Raw genomic sequence first — 19187 nt, 5'->3', positions numbered from 1 at the left:
TTAATATATTGTTTTAGAGAGAACAATAGTCTATATTAATAATTTTTTTGGAAAATCTTTATTTTTTTAACACACTCGATACTTTGTTATCGTTTTATAAATAATTTATTAAAATAACTTTCATTTTGCAAATAATATGATTTAAGAAAATATTAGTTTAGAAAACATTATCCTTGTTATGTAAAAGTAGACTTTAATGATAAGGGTCTATCTGTAATTAAAGATGAGGCCTTCAAAAATTTTGTAAGATGGAAGAAGTTGATTGAACATCAAATATATAGGAAATTAAGAGAATCAAAAAGTTCAATGATTATTGTAGCAAGGAAGGTATAGGAAGGCACTATAGAATAGCATACACTTCATCAAGCTCCAATATTTTCTTATATATGGTTAAGCAAACTTTAATCGATCTGAATTATATATAATCTCAAAGGTAGCTAGATTTAATCTTGAGGTGAATAAAATGGAAGTGATGACAACCTTTCTACATGGAAAAAACTTGATGAGAAAATCTATATATAAAGCAACTCGAAGGGTTTGAAAGTAGTGGTCAAAACAAATACGTATATGCCTGATACAAAAATCACTGCATGGTCTGAGACAAGTTCTTATTAGACAATGAAATCTTAAATTTGATGAGTTTATGACTAGAGTTAGATTTAATAAAAGTTGTTACTCTATTTATTCTCCTATGTTGATCATATTATAATTGTGGGAAAGAAGAAATCAGACATTAATAACGCAAACTTAAGAGTGATCACATATTTGTTCTTAACAAAATAAAGATGAATATATATATATATATATATATTTATTCATGTTGAAGTATTAATTTTATGCGAACACAATAGTTTAAATCACTAGCTATATGATCTTATGGATTAATTATACAACAATTAATTATAAATTATAAGGCATCTGATGTTCTTATGGATTCTTAGGCCCAGCTCCTTTTGGGGGTGAAGGGGCTTTATTCGGAGTGTGATCAGCACGACCTCTAGGAACCGGCGACGGCACCCTGAATACATTATATATAGAAAGAATAATATATAATAACTAATTAATAATATTTCAAAATCGTAATAAATATATATCATTAGGGAAATTAATTACAATTAATTGGTTAATTTTCTAAATAGATCAAAGACATACGATGAGGGACCGCGTTGAGCAAAGGAGGGATATTGGAAGAGAATAAGAACAAGACAGAACAAGCGTAAGGTCACCCATAATAGCTGCCTCATCATCATGTTAATCATATATTATGATCATTTCCTAGTTGAGTAACCTTCTTTATTGTATATGTGTGTATTGAAAATCTGGGTATATATATATATATATACATATATCACTATCTTTAGTCAATGGAGGAAACTAATATGTGCCTCGTTAGTCTTTTGACAATATATACATGTCTCGTTGAATCTTCTTTGGAGTACTATCTATTATGCCTCATGACTTGGGTAGCTCGCACTTTTTGAATTCAAAATGTATATATATTTATATATTGCTTGTTAATGCCTGTATAAGTTAGATTATTATATATAGTAACATGTTTTCTTTTTATTTTAAATATAAATGATATTTTTTTTCTTCATAAAATATAAAATTATATACTAAATATTGTTATATATAATATTTAAAGTTATATTCATATAATTATTAATATTTAAATTTATATTAAAATAATTATTAAATATTATTATAATAATGATATTTTATGTTATTTGTATTTATATTAATATAATTTTTAAATATATATTGTACCTAAATTTCATAAAACATTAGGATTGTGTACTATATATTATTATAATAATAATAATAATACTTTTTAACAATTGAATTTATATTAAATATTTGTTTGAAATAATTTTATTTTATTCGCATAATTTTAACGTATAATAAGTGTGTAGAAAACAATTTTTTTTTTTTAATTTTAACAGTTTATAATATTAATTTTAACGGAATATTCTAAATATTTAACAGAATATATTTTTAAAACTAACTTAAAAATAGATATTTATCAATTATTACTATTGCAATATTTATTTATAAAATTAGAGTTAAATCATGCATGTTTTACTTTAGTGAAGTAGGTTCTGGGAAATTTGTTATGGGTGGTGAGATAAGGATGGAATTATGTGTGTTGATTTTGTGTTTGTTTGTATTGAATTTATATATAATTATAAAATTGGGAAATGCTACAAAAACAAAGGAAACTCTACCAATTTTTTTATAGATTTTATTAGTTTTTTTTGCTTTTCTAATTCACACACTATGTCAAGATATTTTGTGTGTTATTTATATGTTTTAATATTTTTGAAGATGTTAAAATGCAGTTATTATGCTGCTAAAATTTTGTTAGACTTAGGAAAATTTAATAATTAAACTTCAATTATATTGGATGTCCTAGAAAAAAGAACTAGGAGTGGAAGATGTAAAGGATATGAAATTTGGATAGGAGCGCGAGAAATAAAGAAAACTCTTGTTGAAGATAATTTTTACAAAAAAAATTGAAGAAAGAGTTGTAAGTGTTTTAAAGCAAAGTAGGAATTTTTTTTTAAGTGTTATTACAAGTTACTAATTTAATCTATCATTGGTTTGTTTCGTAGAATGAACTAAATGACAAAGTTACTAGTAGCCAAATTGTCGTCAAGGGTCGGGAGGACATCTTGCAAATCCAACAAGAATAGTTAAGCCGATTGATGACTTAAATTTATTAGTAACACTATTTTGTCTATACATACATTTAGTTTTATGTGAATGTATATATAAATGTTATGATATTTTACTTAATTACAATTATGTGAATGCATATATGAATGATTAGGTTATTCTCCTTAACAATTACGTGAATGTATAAATATTTAATTTTATAAGAATTTTAATTCTAAGTGTATAAATTTTGTGATTTTTATTTCTGTTATAAATTAAATGAAAATAAATCAATTCCAATTGTAAAAATATATATAACTATAAATTCATATAATTAGACTATTTAAAAAAAAATTAGATAGAAATATATATATAAATAGAATTGAGCCATTTAAAAATAATTAGAAATAATTATTAAAAAAACGAGACTTTCTACTTCGGTTATTATGTAAAAACCGAAGAAGAAAGTGAGAATTCTACTTCGGTTTTTACATAATAACCAAAGTAGAAAGTGCCCAACAAGGAAGCGTACCCCACTTTTTACTTCGGTTATTATGTAAAAACCGAAGTAGAATTCCCACTTTCAACTTTGGTTTTTACATAATAACGGACGTAGAAAACTTATTTTTCACTTCGGTTTTTAACTAATTTTACTTCCCTCTGAACTACTACGGTTGCGAATTTTAGCAAAAACCGAAGTAAATTCAGCTTAAAAACCGAAGTAAAAGCCATTTTTTTCTTGTTGTGAATATAAAAATATTTTGTTAAATATAAGAATATTTTGTGAAATTAAAAAAATAAAAAACTATTAAAACTAAGAATTTTCATTATCTACACATTTATTATATAAAAGAGATAGAAGATAGATATATGCCAATATGACTATACCTGATAGAACCTGAGGCTGAATCAAATGTGGGAAAATAATCAAGTGTGTGCATTCGTCTTTAATTTATAGTGAAAATATTGATCATATATATAACATTCGGTTTAATTTTTATTACGTTATATGAGGGGCAAAAGAGAGATTACACATTTCTTAAAAAAGAAAAAAGTTTATGGATAATATATCAAGATTTTGTTTTTAATAATTATATATTTTTTAGCTTTATGTTTTTATTATTTTTAATAGTCAAATTAAACAATTTTCACTTTTTAAATAAATACGCCAATAAATATCTTTCGGAAGGACGGGTTTGCATCTACTTTTTTGGATAGTATAATTCTAATTTTTTTTTTGTTAAGTAAGTCAATTTTATTGCAGCAAAAACAAACTTTACAACTAACAAACTCCACAAAAGGAGTCAAAACAACAAACTATACAACATATACAAGTAAATGATCAAACCACTCTCTATCTAACGAGTTAAGTCTATCAGTGAGAAATTTACTCACTCTCCTAGAAACATCTTGTTTAATAAGCAAAACTGTTCTATCAATATGTCTCTCTTTGGATTCCCATAACACCTCATTACGCATGCTCCAAATATGATAAGTCGCAGCAGCCAAGGCAGTAGCGAACACACAGCGCCTGAACCTGTTCAATCTATGACCACGAGCCAACCAACGTAACAATTTCTAAAGATTACAAGTCTTAACCTGCCAACCTAACCAATCTTTTATCATTTGCAAACAACTCTTGCTATAATGACAGTCAAAAAACAAGTGAGAAACATCTTCATTATTGCCCCCACAAACTAAGGAAAAAGGTTCAGAAATCACTCCAAAATGAACTAGTCTAGAGCAGGTCTTGAGTCTATTTAGAATAGCTAACCAACGAATGAAAGAATGCTTTGGTATATTCATCTTATTCCACACAGATGAAGCCCAAAAACAAGGAACACAATCAGCCATACCTGAAATTTTTTTGTACACTTTAGTAATACTATACTGCTGTCCAATAAACTCTTGCATCGTAAAATGTTGCTTTAAGACATTCTTGACAGCAATCACTTTCTTCCAGTACCAACTTAAAGAAGGGGGAGCCTCATAATCCCACCAATTTTCACCTCGAAGGTACACTTCATGGATCCATTTAACCCATAAGTTCTCTTTATGAGTAGCCATGGCCCAAGAGTACTTCCCTATGGCTGCTACATTCCATATTTCAAAATTACGAATGCCCAACCCACCCTTCTTTTTGCTTTTTCAAACCTCCTCCCAAGCAACACTACCCGGCCCCTTAAAACCAGCAAGCCCTTTCCAAAGATACGCCCTACATATACTCTTAATTCTCTGAAAAACTCTTTTAGGAAGCAGCATGATCTGAGCCCAGTAAGTATGGAGAGCAATAAGGATCGAGTTAATAAGTGCTGTTCGGCCAGCAAAGGACAGAAATTTCGAACTCCAACAACGGATTCTAGCAACCATCTTCTCAATAAGCACTTCACAATCCAACGAGGAAATCTTCTTGGGACAAAATGGCACTCCCAAATAACGAAACAAAAGAAAGCCTCTCTTGAAACCAGAAAAATGAAGAACTCGTTGAACTTCCCTGTCATTCATACCACAAACAATAACTTCAGACTTGTCTTTATTAGCAAGTAGCCCAGATGTTTGAGAGAACAGCTCAAAACCTTTCATTAAAGTGTATATGGATTTATATTCCCCATATGAGAAAAGAATCACATCGTCTGCAAAACAAAGGTGAGTAAGCTAGAACTCCCCACACCTTTCATGAAATTTGAAATCATTTGAATGAGCTGTATTTTTAAGAGTTCTAGATAAGTATTCCATTCCAAGCACAAATAAAAGGAGGGATAACGGATCTCACTGTCTAAGACCCCTTTGAGTCGCAAAACAACCATGAAGGGAACCATTTATCATAAGGGAAAATCTGGGAGTCCGAACACAAGTCATCACAAGCTTCCTAAAATGTATAGGAAACCCAAAAGCCTCTAACATCTCCTCTAAGAAATCACAATCTATAGTATCATAAGTTTTCTTAATATCAATCTTGATTAGACAATTAGGTTTGGCCCCCCTCCTAGCATAATGTCGAACCAAGTCTTGACACACCATTATATTATGAGCAATGTATCTTCCATGAATAAAACCACTCTGATTCTCAACAATAATCTCATCTAAAACAGCTTGTAACCGAGAGTTAAGAAGCTTAGCCACTAGTTTATAAAGAACATTACAGCAAGAGATTGGCCTAAAATCACTAACACTTTCCGGGCAGGTTACCTTAGGGATAAGAGTGATGGTTGTAGTGTTGATCTCCTTCAACAAAGCCCCATGCTCAAGAAAGGACAACACCGCTGAACTCACTTCATCTCCCACCAAATTCCAATGATGATGGTAGAAATAACTACTAAAACCATCTGGTCCAGGGGCCTTCTCTCCAGGGATAGAAAATAAAGCATCCTTGACTTCAAGTTTTTCAAACGGTCGTTGCAAAAGCTGAAGATCACACTGAGAAAGACTCGGTCCTTCTCTCATAACACAATTTTTTACTTTCTTCCTGCCCTCAAATTTAGAGCCAAGTAATTGTTGATAAAATTCTAGAAAAGCTCTCAAAACTCCTTCTGCAGTAGTCTGCAATCGGCCATGCATATCCCTTATTTGAGTAATAGAATTTTGCATCCTTCTAGCTCGAATACTTTGATGAAAAAATCTGGTATTCTCATCACCTTGAAAAATCCAATTCATCTTACTTTTCTGCTTTAAAAACTCAACATACAGCCCATGTATACGCCTACATTCAGTTTTAGCTGCAACTTCCTCATTCAAAAGAGAGGAGTTCCTAGGGTCCCCATGAAGCTGTTGCTGGACACTTTGTAAAACCCGCTCAGCCTGCATAAAAGAAGCCCCTAGATCACCAATTCGGACCCTATTCAGATTCTTTAAAGCCTCCTTAACTTTTTTTAATTTGCTCACAATCTGAAACATTTCAGTGCCTATGACAAGAGTCCTCCACGCCTCTTCAACTTGGTCTTGATAACCACCATACTGTTGCCAAACTTTAAAATAACGAAAAGGCTTCTTTCCCATAACCACCATAGTGCTTAAAGAAAGGACTGCAGGGGCATGATCAAAAAGACCCTCAGGCATAAAATACACTTCAGCGCTATAGTACTCATCCATCCATTGCTGGTTGGCAACTACTCTATCAAGTTTAGCCATAATCCTATTGGGAGGATCTTGTTTATTACTCCAAGTATAGTAGCAACCTCTGTATTTAATGTCCACCAATTCACAAACCTCCAAACACTCCCGAAAACCATCTGAGTGAAGAAGCCTAACCCGTTCTCCAATTCGCTCTTCCTGAGTAATCACTGCATTGAAGTCACCAAGAACAATCCACGCCTCCTGACAGTTTAAACCAGCAAGATCATGCCATAACAACATCCTCCTCTCTTCATCATTGAAGGCATAAACAAAGGTACAAAAGAAAGGTCGCCCCGCACTTCGAGGTTCAACCCAGAAATGAACCATTTGGCTAGAAGAAAATCGAATATCAATAGTAAACATAGCAGGATTCCAAGCAATTACTAGTAAAACATCAACTACTAAACATATTGAGGAATAAAGCGCCTAACTTTCGAGCTTTAATCATTGTCTCTAGGAGACCCACCAAACCAATCTTATTAGTAAAAATAAAATTCTTCACTTCCTGTTGCTTTCAGTTTTGGTTGAGTCCCCTCACATTCCAAGCTAGCACTTTATCCATTTGCTGCAGGAGGTGCTCCTCCTCCTTTAGTGATAACAGTAGCCATATTCTCCTCATTCTCAATATCATGAACCCTCCCCAAAGCTTGAAAGGAATTATGAATCTTTTCTGGAAAGGAATCCTTCAAAACCAAACCTGCAGTCTTATTACCTTTAGTAACCAGCTGAAATCCATCATCATCAACCATTCTAGTTTTTGGTTTGTCCTCAAGATGTTTATCTTTAGGCACCCATACCTTTTTCCCTTCTTACTTCTTACATGTGACAGCATCATGTCCCAAACCCTTACAGTTAGTACAAGTTGTGGGTTTCCATTCATAAGTCACCGCCAAATCCACTTCTTTGTCAAATTCATTGATAAAACTAATAATACTTGGAAATTCCTGTTGAATTGACACCTCAATTAGAACCCTGGCAAAATTCAGTTTCTCTCTGGCCTTTGTAATCAGATCCACTTTCAAAGGTTCACCCACTTGAGAGACAATCTTACATAAAGTTTTCTCTCCTCAATATTTGAGATCCAAATTCGACAATTTAACCCAAATGGGAACTTTCTTGACATCCTCTTTTTTGAAATCATCTGTAGCATTCCAAGGTTTCATTATCAAAGGTTTTTTTTTTTTATCAAAAATAGAAAACCATTAGCAAGAACAAGGTCCCTCTGCTCCACTGTAGAAAAACGGACAATGCAAATCCATGAGCTTATGTAGCAACCTTATCTATACCCATATCCTTCCACATCCTCCTACAAAAACCCTCCATTACAGATAAGGGTGGATTAGCCCCTAACACATAGCATACAATTGAGGAAATCCAGAAGTTAACCTCATATTCAATATCAACCATGTCGATTTTAACTTTTTTATCATCAATTTTATAATCTTTGCCTGAGTCTACAAATAATTGGGACAAATCCTTAGACACAGATCCCTTAGCCCAACTAATACCAGACCCATACGCAGATATCAAGGGAGATTTATGCAAAAGGGAATTACCATCTTAACCCTCATGCGTACCAAATTGTTCACCAAGTTCAAATCTCCTCTGTAAATTCATACGTGTTTCTGGGGGAGAACCGGCCAAAACCACATTACCAGCATCCTCATCATTAGAGAAAACAATTGCCTCCACTCCCGTCACCTCGTCCACCGATCGTATCTTCCTTGGCGCCTCCGTCAAAGAAGGCCCACACTTAGGTCTTCCTCTTTTCTTCTTCACTTTCGATCCCCCTGCCATGGCACCAGCACTAAGCTGAGAAAGTTACCAAGAGAAGAGAAGAGAATCTTAATAATTCTAATTTTTTATGGCCTTGTAAAATATACTTATTTTAGAATATTTGGCAAAAAATTTGTAAAACAATCTAATAATTTTTAGTATCAAAAATAATATTTAAATAATTGATTACACACATACTTATTTTTAACTATTGAAAATTTATTTTTAGCACCATAAATTATTTAAAATTCTTAAAATATTAACAGAATGTAGACCAAGAAAATATTAATATTTATACAACGATATTCAGTAATATTCAGCGAATTGTTGAAATACAACTATATGATAATATTTATAGATTTAAAAAGATGATGACTTGTTCAAAACGTAGTATATACGCAGTACTCGCTAATTATTACTTGACTGACTTTGTTGTCTTTGATTTGTTTTGCTTGACTGACTTTGCCTTCGTTTTATTTTTCTTTGAGAATTTTCTTTGATCGAAACAGTTGACATGACTTGTTTTCTTTATATATAAAGAAGCTATGTATAGGTTAATTAGGCAATTCGAAAATCATCATAGGTAGATATAACTAACTAAGATGAGGAACCTATTATGGATGGCTTTTCGTTTGTTCTGTGCTATTCTTATTCTCTTCCAATATCCCTCGTATGGCGTCTGCTGTCCAAATGATACGTATGTTTTCTTTTCCAAGTTGAATACAGTACACTTTTAATTAATAATAATTTCCCAGATATTATTTATGGTTAAATTTTTATTAATTTATACGTTTACAGGATGGGCAGTAGTCCTGGGTGTGCTGACATTACTGGTCGCAAGGAGGACCGGCCCCCTCCACCTCCCGCACCAGCTATAAGTGGACATCCGTAACGTTAAAAAGAAATTTGTGTTCTGGAGCATTTAATTCGTTGGATCTATAAAGCTAAGAGGATGAGTGTTATTCGGAAGAGCTTTTTGTATGCTGCTCTTGCAGCTCTTGTATATCACATTTGGAAAGTCCGAAATGATGTGTTCCAGAGCAACAAATTATGGCTTGTTGATAATACTGTACAAAGAGTTATTAGGGAGATTCAGGTTAGGATCACACTTGTAATGCCTAAAAAGGCTCAAACCATAGATAGAGAATGGGTCTCTAAAATCAGTAAAAATGAGTTGTATTTGTGGTTGGATTGGTTGGTTTGTATTTGGTTGGTTGTAACCTTTGGCTGTTGAGTAATACATTGATTCTTATTCATAAAAAAAAATAAAAAATTTGTGAAAATAATATATTTTTGTAAGTCATTTTGCACTCTGATCTACTTTTGATAATTTTTTTAGAAAATGATATCTGTTTAAAATTCGACCAGTTATCTAAATTTTTCGACCGGCTGCTTGAGTTTTTCAACTACGTGTCTAAATTTTTTACTAACTGTCTAAATTATGAGAAGTCATTTTGCAAAGAATTATTAAAACTAAGTTAGAGTACAAAAAGACTTTAATAAATAAGTCATTTTGTTGAACTCTTAAATTAATTTCATTGTAATCAAAACAAAATAAGCTCTATTTCCATGATCATTTTCGAATTCTAGTAATTGCAAAGTCTGCTGATGATCGATCATAAAGTATATATAAATGTGAAGCATGCTAGCTTTGTTTTGTTAAAAACTATCCCCATCCTATTATTAATAAAGAAGATGATGAGCTGAATCTTACAAGTCAATTTTCAGATTGTATAGACATTAATTTTAAATTAAATACATCTATAATAATAATAATTTAACCATAAATAAATATTAGGGAAATTAATAATAAAAATTATGCATATACAATGATTAGTGTAAGCATTGTATATGTAGTCATCCGCATCAACTACTTCTTTAGTCAAGTTCTGTGAACTTAAAATTAACGGTATTCTTTATTAATTATTACGTGATTAATGTGCCATACCTTGTTGAAAAATGTGGACACTATATATTAAAATTAATGATATGTGCACCCAAAATATATACACTAATATTACATATAGTAAAGTAATTTAGTCTAACTAATCACATTTATAAAAATAGGGACTCATTTTGGTACATATTTTGAGTGCACATATCATTACTCATATATTAATTAGCAAAGCAAATCGATACAAAAATAAGATTTAAAAAAGTCATCTGCCATGTTATTTTCGCATAGTGTTTGAGTCAAATAAGTTTCGACATTTAATGAAACGAGTATTTTGACGCTCTTCTTGTAAGCAAGTGAACATCTTTTGCTACCTCATTATTTTAGCCTATATTCAATAATAAATTTTATTCATATTATTTTAATAACACATGTAAAGAGGAAAATAATAATTATATGGAAAAATGCCTTTTCACATGTTCATATGTTTAATTTTATTTGGAAATTAATATAAATAATAGTATCCATTATTTCTCATTTCGTTCAGAAATTTAATTTTGAAATCAATAATTAATGGAAGAAGCACCAATGGCCTTAATTATTGTTGAAGCATTCAACATTGCTCTAAATTTCTATACCGGTCCCTGACCAGTATATATGGTAGTATGGATGTTAATTTATTCCATAATTGAAATATGACTAATCTCACATTAATTCATCAAAACAACTCAACAAAATATTGGCCACTTATTCTTCTATCATGTAACATTTTCCGATAACATATAATAATTCATTGCCTCTCTAATTAATAGTTAATCTACAAAAACATCATTAATTTGTTAATAAAATCCATTTACTTAATAAAAATTTCAGAAATAACATTTTCTTAATTGTGACAAGTAATAAAACTACATAAATTATAAATGTAATTCGGAGCTTTTGTCATCAAAACGTCGTATAGAAATTATTTTAACGCTTTCAATAAGTTTACAATTAGTTTGTGTTAGTATAATGTTATAACTATATATAGAACTCAATATAACGTACTTTTATTTATAATGAAATTTATGATGTATATGTTTATCAAAATACACATTTCATACTATATATTTATAATAATATATATTGGTATTCTAGACAAAAATTTGATAAACAAAAATTAATCTATATAGCCAAATTATTCTTAGTTATATGGTTTCAAATTCAAATTTCATTATTTAATTATTTAAAACTAAATGCAGTTTAGTTATATTGATAAAATTTTATTTGTCAAATTCATATAGTACCAGTTATATATAATTTTAAATTACAAAATAAATAATAAGTATTATTGATGATATAGAGTAATAAGTTTATATTTGGATAAAATATTTAGCATCAAATAAGTCTTTAATAACCCTAAAAAGAAAAAAAGACAAATTTTTGTATATGTATAAATGCACACTTAGGGGGCCCACAAATAGGCCCCTCACTTGTTGACCAAGTCGGTCTATTCACAAGTCCATGTAGAATTTATTTTTAATTAAATTTAATGTTTAGTAAAAAAAATTATAGTTTTAGCATGCTAATTCCCTTTAATAATTAATATATTTTACATTAATTATTAAGGGTAATTAATAATTTATATTTTACAATGAAGTTGGTCTAATAAGTATATAAAAGTCTCACTACAAAAAAAAAATTATAGCAGGGACAATAATTTTGGTAATAATAGATAGTTTATAAGATTTTGAAAAGTGCATGACGATGTTATTGGGTTTTTCTATACAAATCAAAGTGCTGCAATTCTTTTTATACCTTAATAAGGGTTTAATTCTTATTATTAAAACTTTCCCATATAATGTATAATTAAAACTTAATATATATATATATTATTTAATTATTGTAATACAAAATTGGCTGATCCAATCCAATACTCTTAATTAAGAAGATTCAACGATCGAGAAAGACTAACGTATACGAGGCAGTACAGTTTCATTTCCTCTTAATTTCCTCCATTGACCTAGACTGATATATATATATATATTTATATATATAAAGAAGCTATGTATAGGTGAATTAGGCAATTCGAAAATCATCATAGGTAGATATATAACTAACTAAGATGAGGCAACTATTATGGGTAGCTTTACGTTTGTTCTGTGCCATTCTTATTCTCTTCCAATATCCCTCCTATGGAGTCCGCTGTCCAAATTATACGTATGTGTTTCTTTTCCAAGTTGAATACAGTACAATTTTAATTAATATTTTCCCAGATATTATTTATGGTTAAATTTTTATTAATTTATATATATATTATTGTGTTTACAGGATGGCCAGTGGAAGGTGTAATGGCATTATTTTGGACATACTTATACTTTTTTTTTTTTTTTTTTGTAAAATGATGATATCTGTTTGAAATTGGACTAGTTGTTTGAATTTTTTGATCGACTATTTGAATTTTTTAATAGATTGTTTGAATTTTTCGACCAATTATTTAAATTTTTAACTAATTGTCTAAATTATAAAAAGTCATTTTGAAAAGAATTATCAAAACTAAACTAAAATAGAGTACAAAATAATGACTTTAAAAAATAAATCATTTTCTCAAAAAAAAAAACCCTTAAGTTAATTTCATTGAAATCAAAACAAAATCAGCTCTGTCTATCGATCATTAATACTCATCTGTTTCCATGATCATTTTCCAATTCTAGTAATCGCTGATGATCGATCACGTGTTAAAAACTATCCCCAACCTATTATATTAATAAAGAAAATGATGAGCTGAATCTTACAAGTCAAATTTCAGTTTGTATAGCCATTAATTTTAAATTAAATATATCTATAATAATAATAATTTAACCATAAATAAATATTAGGGAAATTAATAATAAAAAATATGTATTTATGAATGATTAGTGATTAATTTAAAAATGTGTCGAAATCAGAATAGCACTTTTTGAACACCTTTAGTATTAATCATTAAAATTTGTTTTTATTGAAGGTCTGCCTATAGCTATAGCTAGTTGGCAAATGATGATTATGTGCACTCTTATAAACTTTCCATTAAGTTTTTCTTTCTTTCTTTCTTTTGTTCAAACCGCTAATAATAATATATAAATTTAATTAATTTGTACGGAAAAGGGAAGACAAGATATCTACTCTAAGAACTACGTTAAGCTAATTAATGTTTTATTCTATGTGTTTTCTTAGAAAAATTTTAAGACTCGATAAGACAATTTCTGTTATATCATTCACACCAAGGAGGACATATTTGATGTATAAATATATAAATAAATAAATATATATATATATAATTAGATGTGCATGTTAATTAATCGACCAATCATTTAGTTGTTATAAGCATTCAAACGCAATGGATAACAACGTTATTATTATTGTAGTTAACTACAATAATAATAGATCGATAAGGTCAATGCATATACTCGGATGTTTTTTTTAAAAAAAAAAGGATAATTAGATGCATTTGAAAATTAAGTAAGAAAGTATATGCAGACGCCATACAAACACCAAAGAAAAATATTATAAACTCCTTTAATAATTTCAGTCCTACATCACAAAAGACGACACCAGTCAATATATAGACATTTGTAAACAACATCAATATCGATTTTGTTTTCTTTTAAAGAAAGTATATATAATAACAATGTGTTTTTTTCGACACTTAGATAAACATAATCCCAAAATTTTTATATGATGGTGTACATTGTACTTATCTAAAATATCCTACAAATTTTCAATAAATTATAAATAAGTTTTAGTAGTGAAAACAGGAATCAAGCAGTTTGTTGCGCACATACTTTTTTTTTTTACATGTAAAAGTCAACTGATTGAACCTTATTTTCAGCACTGTAAATTTTTGAAATTTCTTAAAAATTTGCAGAATGTCTTAAATGATTACAATGTACATTGTGATATAAAAAAATTATCGAGAGGTAAAAATCACAAACTAATTGCATCGATGTTGTCAAAAAGTAAATAAAATGTAGTCACTCTATATATATATATATATATATTAGAGTATAATGTCCATATTAATATTTAGTTGGGGTCACCGACCTGTGGTTTTGTTTGGGGGTTCAGGGCTTTGGAAGTTGCCTAAGCATAATTATAAAAAATTATACAAAGACAAGTTGACTAACATGCCACCAACTCCCACCAGCACACGAGTGGAGAGTGGTGAAGTTGTGATCATCTCAGAGACCCAAAAAAGACAAATGAATAATCAAATACTGCTTAATCATATACATGTATTAATTAATTAAATTAACTACTGATTAATTAAACAATATATGTGTTTATATACATATACATATACATATAACTAGGCTAATTGCACTCCACTTGGCATAATTTGCAGCATTACTTGTCATGATGAAAGGATTATGATGATGTGTTTAGTTTATTAGTTTATTAATATAAACTGTATTATATATATATATAATTTAATAGTTTGGGCAACAATTTAATAAATACAACTGAACATAATACGTACAAAAACCATAAATGGACATGTTAATATATAAGTAGTTTGGGAAAGATAAAAAATTGATGCAATGTGTATAATTAAATATTAGCCACAACCTACCTAGGTTTTGAGTATAAAAGAGAGCTGTTTAAATAAACAACAGTGTTTGAAACCCACTAGGACCACCACTATTTCTTCTAACGTTAAGAAAATTCCTCTATTTTTTCTCCAAAAAAAAAAAAAGGAGAAAAGAATACTCTTTTAAAGTCAAATATTTAGATGAAAAAAATCCTCAAATAATTCAATCATGTCCTATTTAAGTTATATCAAGGGTTTATACATTTTTTTAACCATGTATTTTGTCTAATTACCTGTTTAGACCATGTGTTTTGACAAATGACTTTTTAGACTCCGTGATTTGTAAAATAGTTCAAATAGAACTCTAAACTCGATTTTGATCAAAATTTTCTGAGCTAAAATTACAAATAATCTACCAAACTAATAATTTAAAATAAAAACAAAAATATTTTGCCTAGCAACTGTGTTATTATATTCAATTTTTTTCTTCATTAAAATTGAATATAGAAGTCTATTTGAACAATTTTACAAAACACATAATTTAAAAAGAAATTGGTCAAAGCATAAGGTCTAAACAAGTAATAAGACAAAATACAAAATACAGTTACCAAAAAAGTATAAACCCTTATATCAATATTGCAATATTACTTTTTTTTTCTTCTTAATTTTATTTGAAAAATATGAATAAATTTTGTATTTCTGACCTCGTATTGCATTTTAAACAATAAACCCTAAAGCTATATGTTAGTTGGCAATTTTTTTTTTATTTACTTTTCAACGACTAATGGTTATTTTATTATTATTTTAAGTATTTAATTTATTATTGGCATTTAATGCAAATGTAGAAAATTATTATTTTTATATTTATTTTCAATAAATATTAAATAATTATTAATTAAAATTTTATTTTTGTATTAATTTTATTTCTATATATATTAAAGAATAATTGAAAAAATTGTGTTAAATATATTATTTAGTGAATTTTCGTACTAAATTTAGTACAACATTCACATCTTCCATTAGTCTTCTATTAGTCTTTCGTGTCACAAGCTATACAGAATAACTTACATTCCTTGTGATTTATCGTTTTATTTATTTTTATTAAATTATGTGTATATCCCACTAGTGATATAAAGCTAATTAAGCCATAAATTCTCTTATTTTCATCTTATTTCAATAGATGGCATAAACTCAACTTCAGCCTGTCGAGATTGGTACTTTCATGTGCCAAAGAGTCTCCAATCTCAATGGGTCTCCCTGATCTATTCTCAGCAGATATGGCCTGCCGAGATTCCCTTAATTGTCTCCTTATTCTTTTATGGAATATATATATATATATTTATATATCATATTTTCTTGATTGCAAACATAAAATTACAAATTGTGCTGGCAAAAAGTCTCTCGGACTCATTAATGGTAATTCATCCACATAAAAATTTTGGACTCGAAAATCTGACAAATCACAGGACCCGCCCGACCCGCACTTGAGACACTAAAAAAAATGGTGAACCCGCAAGGTCGGGATGGGTCAAGCTCAGCCCGAAGGCTGCAATGGGTCGGGTTCGGGTGTCTTAACAAAAATATTTCGGGTTCGAGTGTAACCTGAACCTGACCTAGATTTTTTAAAATTATTATTTGTTTTAGTTTTTTACTTTTTATCTTAAAGAAAAAAAAACACTCTTGTAATAATTTACTTTTAGTCTTAACCCAATTATATATAAAAAAAAAGAGTTAATAGTCTACTTTTTACAAGGAAAAAAATAAAAACAAGTAAAGATTCGGGCCCAACCGAGTATATTTTGGTCGGGTTCAATTACACTTCTCTCCACCCAAACCCGACACCACCCAAACCTGATGTTCCACAACCTAACCCGATCCAAACCCCATCTACCCCCGACTGCATTTCGGGTGAGTTCAGCATTACCTTCTCTCACCCCAAAATCCAACAAACCCGAACCCGACCAACTCACTCGATGTGCAGCCCTACATAAAAGTATGTGCACTTGTAGGCAGCTTTTCTCTTAAGACATGCTTATGTGAAAGTGTGATTTGTACAAATTTAATAATAATTTGTTTTAATTTCATAAACAATATCTAATTTTTAATTTATATTTAGAATAATTACCTTGTTTTATAACTTAATATGTAAGAATTGTAATAAAATTCTTATAATTTTATAAATGTTAATTTAAACATCCGAGTTTATCACAAACCCAAAAGCTTTCTACCATGCCCATACTAAGTTCATGATCAAATCGACCCACAGAAGAAAGAGAAGAAGAGCAGCTTCCACAGAAGAAGTAAAATTAGAGCAGCTCCCGTCGACAAAATCAGCTGCACAGACTATCAGAGTCTCTTCCTCAGCTGTCAGTTCTCGTCTTCTTCGGCCCCAACCTAAGCCACGAACCAAATCTGAACGCCATCGTCTTCCCCAGTCGTTGCCATCTTCCTCAGCCTTTAGATCTTGTCATCTTGCCCAACATTTTTTTTCACTCTCTTCCCCATTCTTAATTGCTTTTTTTTATATATTTTTTAATAATGTTTGCAATTCTTTTTAGTTACAGCTAAATGCTATTTTTTAAAAATATTTAAATACATTTTAAATAAAATAAGTACTATCATTTGATTTTTTTTATTTTTGTTTATTAAAATGATTTTAAAGTTGTAAGTAAACGTATTTTGAGAATTTTTTTTTATTAATATAGAAAATATATTTAAATCATTTAAGAGTAACAAAAATTTATAATAATAAGATAAATTATTAAAAGTAAGGGTAATTTGAGAGTATTAAAAATTCAACACACTTAGATACGTACCAAAGTATGTAGTTTTTGGGAGTATTAAAAATTCAACACACTTAGGTACGTACCAAAGTATGTAGTTTTTGCAAGGGTATTAATTGATAATTATAAAAAATAAAAGATATCAAATTTATTTTTCAATAAAATACATAATACCAAATAATCATTCACGCCTTCTTTGTAATATATACTACTTAAGCATGGATCATTATAATAAGTTAAGGAATTAAGAAAAAATAAAATAATTTCGGCATAATTAATTTATTAACTAATAAATAATAAGTCAAATATTTATTATTTATTTATTAGGATTATGTAGATATTTAATTTATAAAAAATTATATTTTCCTTAAATATATATTTTTTGCTCTATTTTCTTAATTTGGGTATGTACTATGTGTGATCCAAAAAATTGAAAATTCGTCAATTATAAAATTTAAATAAAGGTGGTGACAGCAGTAGTTTTTTTTTTTTCAAAGAAAAAAACTTCATTAATATATAAAAAAAGAGAAATTACAACAGAGAGAACTTCCCATTCGAAACAAAGCATAATTAATGATTAAACAATACCATCATAGTCAAAATAAAAAGTTTCAGAATATTTTTCAAACCTCTGAACAGGAACACAATAAAAGTACGAACAAGAACACTATGACATAAAAATACAACGGCCAAAATATAAATGACTCGATTAATTGTGCCCAGGATTTCCTGAAGGTGGAGTTACTGGTCTCCAAACTTGGTTATTAACTGGTGCAAGTGACCTCTTAATCGGTATGACTTTTTCTTTTGGTTTCATATCTACAAACAAACAAACAAATAACAAAACAAATGTTTGGACAAGTCAAATTAAATTAATAACTAAAGAAGATGCAGTCATACAAAAACCAGCTGCTAATTAAAATAAAAACTAAAGATTACTAATAAATTATTGTATATATATATATATATTTACGTACCTGCAGTGACAGAATAGTGATTGGATGCTAGAATAAGAGCGATGATGATCATCATCATAAATCGAATGGCAGAAGAGAGCCCCATCTCTTATTACTTAATTAGCTACGATCTTTTGTGCTTTATATAGAAGAGGGAGACAAAGGACCATAAGACAAGTTCACACTACTTATCCATATATGAATGAGAATTGCTAAAGAGCAACATACAAGTATGTGAAGTACCGTTATTGGTGCAATTCAATATTAGGTCCCACATATATGAATTTTATAAATATTATGAAATATCGCTAAATGACCATAATTTGTCACCTCACATGGTGTTGAGCATTTTAAGATGTCAAATAAGAACACTTTTTATAAATAAATCTTAAATTTCTTTCTTATTGGAGGGCCCCACGGCCACTAGTTGAAAAATGAAGATGGATTACTCTAATAAATTTAGT

The 19187-nt window shown here is 29.3% G+C and overlaps 3 long non-coding RNA genes across 3 annotated transcripts; 1 reads left to right on the top strand and 2 right to left on the bottom strand.

The window, feature by feature from the left end:
- Nucleotides 1–566: 566 nt before the first annotated feature.
- On the bottom strand, nt 567–1304 carry LOC133784527 (uncharacterized). The gene is made up of 2 exons (XR_009871389.1): nt 1153–1304; nt 567–1018 (listed from the first exon to the last, which is right to left on the bottom strand). It is a non-coding gene; the product is annotated as an uncharacterized LOC133784527 (long non-coding RNA).
- Nucleotides 1305–9105: 7801 nt separating this feature from the next.
- Nucleotides 9106–9847, top strand: LOC133784526 (uncharacterized). Its single transcript, XR_009871388.1, has 2 exons — nt 9106–9241; nt 9343–9847. It is a non-coding gene; the product is annotated as an uncharacterized LOC133784526 (long non-coding RNA).
- An 8473-nt stretch (nt 9848–18320) lies between these two features.
- On the bottom strand, nt 18321–18914 carry LOC133784525 (uncharacterized). The gene is made up of 2 exons (XR_009871387.1): nt 18745–18914; nt 18321–18586 (listed from the first exon to the last, which is right to left on the bottom strand). It is a non-coding gene; the product is annotated as an uncharacterized LOC133784525 (long non-coding RNA).
- Between the last annotated feature and the right edge of the window lie 273 nt (nt 18915–19187).

Source organism: Humulus lupulus, chromosome 6, assembly GCF_963169125.1.
Source record: "Humulus lupulus chromosome 6, drHumLupu1.1, whole genome shotgun sequence".
Lineage (NCBI taxonomy): Eukaryota > Viridiplantae > Streptophyta > Magnoliopsida > Rosales > Cannabaceae > Humulus > Humulus lupulus.
The sequence above is the reverse complement of the archived record's forward strand: the minus strand, read 5'-3'. Positions and strand labels throughout refer to the sequence as shown.